Here is a 7,665-nt window from a genome sequence, read left to right as displayed (position 1 = left end):
CTTATAATTTTTTTCCAACCCACTACTTCCTAAGCTATTTTTATAGTACTTATTAAAATCACTGCCTATTTATTTGTTCACAGTGAACACAATTTATTATTAACTTTGCTACATTTAACAAGACATTATTACACCCGTTTGACATATAAAATATGAACCTAAAATCAAGCACAGGTGTAACTTGTCTAAACATTTTTATTGTTATTGAATTTTGGAAATTTAAATAATTTTAACAGGTCCTTTTTTTTCCTTTGTCATTCTGTTTCTTTCAAGAGTCATCAAATGACTCTATCCTTAAGCATTTCTTCCTGCCAATAACTATACGTTTTCCAATTTGACTTAGTTATCAAGAATTTAATAGTATTGGATATTCCTCAAATATAGAAAATACTCTGTCTCTTTTCTTGGTGAGAATTATCTCTTCCCAAGGACATTTTTTTTGTGTTCTATGAAAGGAGAGAAGGGTAGCACTCCCCTTGACAAGAATGGAGGGGACCCTTGGGCCTGGCAACTATTAAGGCATTGCCACCTACTTCTAAGGACATTTTATTAAGTACCTTCTAATGCGTTTGTTTGTATTCTTTAATTATTTTGTCTATTGTGGATCCCCAACTAGGCTTTAAACTCTTGAGAATCGGGATTATAAAACAAAATAGTAAAACAATAGCAACAAGAATCAATTTTCCAAACATGCAGAGAATTTCATACTTCACAAGAAAATTGTCACCTTGAGAGTGTCTTACATTTATTTCAATGACAGAGCTTTAAAAAAAAGTCTTTGCAACTATTTTTGGAATTGTCTGTACAGCTCTTTGGAGTAAAATGAGTAAATAAATCTTTTATTTCTGAGTTACATTTTTTTCTGAAATACACCCCTAAAATGATATTATCCAAGTGAACTCCCTTTTTCCCATCACATTGGCCTCTGGAAGACATTTGAGAATCTCCTTAAAATAAATATATCCTCAAATAATATTTTTGCTAAAGTTGAACCTAAATGTGCTGGAACCTGTAAAACTATCAATTTGGAGAAAACCAAAGGGACAGAGAAACATATCAAATGTGGCCATGGAAATGCAATCTATAAAATCAAGGCTGAAAAAAAAAATCTCAGGATAAAAAAATCTAAATTTTAAAAAAAATAATCTCTTGTTGTAACTTCTCTGTTTGGCCATTGTCTTTCATAAAGTTGTGTTACTACAAGTGTTAAGATTTACCAGAGTATAAGCCAAGTGCAAATAGCTAACTAAAATTAGAGAATTGTAAAGAGCTCAATTACGTTCGAGTGGGAGGTGGAATTATTTAATCCAGGCCCCTTTGCTGTCATTCACTTCAAGTCTATCTATACCAGGGTCTCCTCGTGTGCTCCATGTTTGCTGCTTTGAACTGAATTGACTTTGTGGTCTTAGTCCCAGGGGCATATTGAGCTCACTTCCTCCATCTATTTTCTTGTCCTTTTGCAGGGATGTAAATAACAGCTGACTGTTCTAAACTTTATAGTTGTTCTTCTTTAGTATCATAGATTGCTCTCCTTGACTTAACTTTTTGGTTTTTCATTTTACAAACTTTCATTCTTATTTCTATGCAAAATATTGGATTGCATACCATGTGATTGGAGCTAGAGATAGAGAGTTGAAGTTACATGGTCTCTACCTTCAAAGGGCCCTCTATCTGTTATACTGTCCATTGCAGATTCTGAGAAATTTACTACTGCTTATCTTCATTCACTTGTCACTTTACTCTCTGGAAGAGTTGCGTGCTTCTGAACTGTGAGATTTTACTCTGCGCTTCTGCTTCAGATCATTTATAAGATGTTAGATAAAAATGACCCCAGAATTATTCATGAAAAATCCCACTCTTTGCCCTTTGCCATAAATAGAAGTAATCGATTCTCTCTACCAGCAATTTGCTTTTTAAAAGACCCTTATTATCTGATCAAATGACTTTTTCTTTTCCCCAGTCTCTTTTTGACTCATTGTTTAAAACAACCTTTAATGCAATTTAGCCCAAACATTTTCAATCTACCTTTATTCGTATGTACCTGAGCTTAGATATGCCACTCCACTCTCGACAGCCATAGCAAAATATTTAATTTTCTTTACAATGGCAAACATAATACATAAAAATTGTGAAAAGTTAGGAAAATAAAGATTTAAAATAGAGAACTATAGTAACCCATAACCCCAGATGTTTATTCTTTTATCCACAATCCCTCAAAGGACTAAGTGGATCATCCCATTGTGATCCTACCAAACTCCTATTTGTTTGGTTGCTTCAAGACTGTTTTTCTTTGTGATTGATCTTACCAGCTTGCTTAGTGTGGAAGTGTAGGTGAGACCTACAGTTCTATGGTTCATAAAAATCCTTCAGGAATTGTTTTCATGTACAACACGAGAAAATATTCACTCTTCAAGTCAGGGAAGTGAGGGAATTTTCCACATTTGTGCTTCAGAATTAACTGGGCTATATATTTAAATTATAAAGATGTTTATAATTGATTTGTGAGCTGGATTTGGGGATATGATATTCCAAATAGGCAGAGTAGTAAACAACATGCCTTTGGAAGTAAACTGCTTTCGTCTCTGTTAAAAGACCATTTTTAAATTTTTAAATCTTTTTTTCTTTTTGCTTTTGCTATTGCTTCAGAAAGTCGTGAGTGTGACCTCGTATTCACCTCTGCATTGCATACTCCTTTCTAATATCTCTCTACGCTGATTATCTTCTTGGAAAAATGTCTTTGGAATTGTGAGGGCAAATGCAAGCTAATGTCAAACAAGCCCCTTTATAACCTCTGGGCAATAAAACGGTTGATACTTACTAGACAATGGTGACATGTTAAATAAACTATTTGAGAATAGCTGGTGTTTGTGAACCAAAAAAATGCTCATAATAAAATCCCAGTTTTGGGTGTCTGATTTCTTTCCTACATACCATGAATCAGGGGCAGGTCTTTAAAATTCTATCTAAATTAGGAATTGGTCACAAGCGCTATTAATGATCACGTTCTGCTGGGAAACAATTGTAATTTCACAGTTTATAATGGATTTTACTATTGAGAGTATTTAAATATGAGATGAGACACCAGACCTGGTTGCTTTTGTGATTCTGATTATTACTATTATCATTTAATTCTTTCCGGTCAACATTTATCAGGGGTTAGTTGATAGATTTTTTTTTTTTTCACAAAATTTCCTTTGTTTTCCCAAATGCTAATATTCAAAGACTGTGTCTATTAATTCAGAAAATATACTTTGCTTTAGAATGTTAAAATCAATAACTTATTTTGTAGGAGTTTAAATTCTGATAACTTTCATGATTTTAATTAATTAAATATGAATTAAAAATAGGATTTCTACAGAATAAAAAGCATCTGGACAAATATTGGTAACAGGAAACTGAAGTACAGGAAAAATAAGAGAGGCTTTGAGACCTTTGAGTAAATTCAAGGTTATAAACTTAGCTGAATTACATACTGGGGGCTCAGAAGTCTCACATGTTAATTCTAAATGCCTGTCTAAAAATTTGGAAACGCTCTTTAGAGAATGGAAATATTCCAGAAGGTTGCAAACAGGCAGATGAAATTACCCATTCCATAAACTCCAGGCTACTGGTGACTTTGATGTTCACTATGGGCAATATATTGATTGATTAATTTTTTTATTCAGCCATTTAGTCATTTAGTAATCATTTATACCGTTTATACCAATGTGCCAGATATGGTATTAGGTGTTAGGAATGCAGTAGTAAACAGAAAACTAACATGAACTTTAATAAGTTTATGATCCAGAGATTACATACAAGTAAATAGTCAGTTTAGGTGTTAGGAATGCAATAGTAAACAGAAAACTAACCTGAACTTTAATGAGTTTATGATCCAGAGATTACATACAAGTAGTCAGTTAATGCAGAAGCAAATAGTACAAAATGGGATTCCAAAGAGTATAAAGTAAAAGATTTTAATTTCTTACCAGAAGGTCCACTAAAAAATGAAAATTAAGATGTCAAGGTATATGTGTGGGGGAAGGCAGGACAGAAGTGTGGAAGGGACAGGGAGCTGTGAGAGCTTTTCAGAAGAAAAAGATAGCATAGGTCCAGATCTGAAGGCAAAAAAGAGCATGACATAATTGGGAGGCATATTAGGGATTCAGAAAAGATTGTAGAACAGCTTATTGAAGGGGATCAGCATGAGTTTACAAAAAATATATCAAATCAAATTATGACATTTTTTTCCTTCTTTACTTTCTCACTTTCCTCTCTTCCTCCCCTCCTACCTTCCTTCTTTCCTTCCTTTCTCTCTCTCGATCTTCCTTTCTTTCTTTATTTTTTAAAAATATTTTATAACTACTACTCTAAATGGATAAGGACAAGGCAATTGATATATCATTTGGGGAACTCAATAAGGCAATTTACACTAAATCTTTATTGACACTCGTGTGAATCATATAGTTGATTAACTTTACTAAAAGGGTATTGGCTAGTAAAGGGATTTTCTAGTGACTTAGCTTAAGGTTCTTTCTTTAGTCCTGTATAGTTGAGTCTATTCAAAATTTGAGTCAAGATTTTCAGACTCTTTCTCAGGTTTAGGAATGATGCAAAAATACATCAAATGATTGAACTGGGATGTAGAAGATCTTAGCGTGGAATTATGAATCAAACATGACAAGATAAATTATGAGATTTTTTTTGTGATTATAACAGTAATAAGTATTTATTGTAAAAAACTAGGAGCCATATTAAAAAAAGTTATATGCCAGGCCTAATACACATACATTAAAAACCTAACTTATTGTTTTCTAGTACCTTGAAACAATAAACTTTAAAACAATATATATATATTTTTTGTGTATTGTTATACAAACACTTTGTAACATATTAGAATATTATTTTATTGCACTGTTTTCTTAATTATTATCTTTGCAGGTTAATAAATTTATGTGTCATTCAACATCATGGTGGCTACAAAGTATTCCACTAGGTAGATACACTATAATTAACAATGGACTCTGGACAAACATTTAGTAGTTTGATACATGTTATCATGATCAAGAATGTTTTGATAATACCTGCGTGTATTCATCTCTATATACTTGCCTTTATATATATTCAGTTTCTAGAAATGGACATGCAGGGTCAAATGGCAAACTTTTTCAAAATCTGGTATATATTGCTAAATCAGCAAGATAAAATTTAACAACCATGCCTACAAAACTCCGAGAACAAGCAAAGCAGGTTGAGAAACACAACTTTTGAAAAATCTTAAAGGAATTTAGGTGATATTATTATAATGCGATATGACTGCATTGGTATCTTTTTGCACTTCATAACTGTAGCAGAACCTACCTCAAGAGACATTTGGAAACATGAAGGGACATTTTTGGTCGTCAAAATGACTGGGGGATATTGCAAACATTTAGGAGTAGGCAGTGTAGAGTAGGAGACAACGTAGCAGTAGCCAATGCAGAGTCCAGCACAATGAATTTGTCCACATAAATGCCAATAATACATACTATTTTTGACAAACACTGAGCACTTGTGCTTATAGGCTATATTAATTCAATAGTGTTTAGATATGGAGGAATAACACGAATATATTATTTACAATATATGTTTTTAATTTTATGTCCTCCGGTTTAAGATGTGAATCAGCCATGCAAATAAGTTTCTGTTTTATGTACCAATTCTTATCAATTATTAGCAACAGCCAAGAAGGCAGTAGTGCAAAGCACTCAGAAACCATGTCCAGGCTTGGAATGTACTAATCAGTTAATGCCAGTCAGATTTGTTAAACAGGGGACACATAGTATTTCTGCTAAATATTTGTTGTTACCAATTTGTTTAACTATATTCTGTAAGAAAGAATGACCAGAATTCAAAACTATGTCATGATTCCATGCATATACTCTGTTTTGTCAAAATTCCTTTTAAAACGAAGCATTCAAAATGGAGTGCGAGATTTTCAGGTTGCTTATGGGCTGAATTGTGTTCCTCCTAAATTCATCTAGTGAAGCTCTAGCCCCTAGTATCACAGAATGTGAATGCATTTGAAGATAAAGCCTTAAAGTGGTGATTAAGTTCAAACGAGGTGATTAGGTTAGGCTCAAATCTAATCTCATTGGTATCCTTATAAGAGGAAATTCGTATACACAAAGACCAGGGATTTATGTACACAAAGGAAAGATCATGGGAGGACATTGTGAGGAAGGGGCCATCTGCAAGCCAAGAAGAGAGGCCTCAGGAGACACCAAACTTACCACACCTTGATCATGGACTTCCAGCCTCCAGAACTGTGGGAAAATAAGTTTCTGTTATTTAAGCCACCAAGTCTGTGGTATTTTGTTATGGTAGCCCTAGCAAACCAGTACAATGTCTTTATTAATACTTCACTAGATGAACTTAATTACACATTTTTATTATGATACAATAAAGGGATAATGCATTTTGAATTATATCATTATTGGGATCATCATTACATATGCTATAGTAAAAGAAATTAAAGAAATAACACTTAGAGTGTCTTCAAAATGCCACTTTTTTTTTTTTGTACTACCGACCCACTCTTTCACTGTTTTTCTCTTCCTTCTGGCTTGAACTTTCCAATTAAAATCATCTTTGTTGGACAACAGGAAAGAAATAAGCAAAGAAACCTCTAAAATGTATGTCATTAGTGATTATCTCCTTTCCTATGGCATAGAAGCATTGATGAGCTTATCAAGTGAGTGAATTGCTGCTCTGGGAGGTTCACAGGACATGAGATCCAGGAAGGAGCATGTACAAGTAGACTACTGGTAGATATATAGGGAAGAAATAAGGGATAGAAAAATAATTTTTTAAAGGAAAACCAGCTATACATTGTCATTTATTGAGAGATCAAATGAAGTCCCAAACCTAAGGAGAAAAACACAAATTATTAATCAAACCCTGAGCCTTATACTTGAGTAGGGTGAGATCCAAGAGAGGTAAAGGAATCAAACTTTTTTCCTGATGATTAAGATTAGAATATGTCCTTATACGAATTGCTTAGACATCTCATACAATATTTTTAAAGAGTTAGTTTCATAATTATGCTTTTGAAACCCATATTATCCTAGAATTGCCATTACACATTGTAGTCAAATTGGCTATTTATTTTCTGATCAGTGCCTTTCTGTAATGCTGCTAGTGGGAGAAGCTTCACAAAGCATCACTTTGGAATGCCCTGGGATATTCAATGTTTGCTGCTCTGTCATGAGAGGCTGTAAAAACCAAAAGCCACCTGCTGGGAAGTATGGCCCCCGTGTGTGGAGAGTAAGGTGTTTGTGTTGGTACTTCAACAAGCAAATGTACAACAAAGCTATTGAGAATTTCCTAGTATTTTGACTTGAACACAGTGGCTATGCATTTTCATTTCTAACTCAGTAATCTGGCAAGCAAAGGGGTCATGGTCTGTTTGACTTTGTAAGTCTTTCTCCAAGATATGGCGTATATTTGGGAGCACTGCCAGGTTGAGTAGACAAAGAAAACATATTTAAAATTGCAGATGTTATTTCTAAATTGTTCATAAGTAACAGGAAACTACAGGATGATATTTAACTACTCTGTAGGTAGCAGGCAATTTGCATTTGTAATATCAGCATAATGAGTTTAAGATGTGCACTGATCCAATTTCAGTTTATATGGAATGCAACA

At 33.6% G+C, this 7,665-nt stretch overlaps 1 non-coding gene across 1 annotated transcript; it reads left to right on the top strand.

Annotated features, from left to right (window-relative positions):
• The first annotated feature begins 441 nt into the window (after window positions 1-441).
• On the top strand, window positions 442-562 carry LOC129471758 (U6atac minor spliceosomal RNA). The gene has a single exon (XR_008653719.1). It is a non-coding gene; the product is annotated as a U6atac minor spliceosomal RNA (small nuclear RNA).
• The last annotated feature ends 7,103 nt before the right edge of the window (window positions 563-7,665 follow it).

Source organism: Symphalangus syndactylus, chromosome 21 (assembly GCF_028878055.3).
Source record: "Symphalangus syndactylus isolate Jambi chromosome 21, NHGRI_mSymSyn1-v2.1_pri, whole genome shotgun sequence".
Taxonomy (NCBI): Eukaryota; Metazoa; Chordata; class Mammalia; order Primates; family Hylobatidae; genus Symphalangus; species Symphalangus syndactylus.
This window is presented reverse-complemented; position numbering and strand designations above follow the sequence as displayed.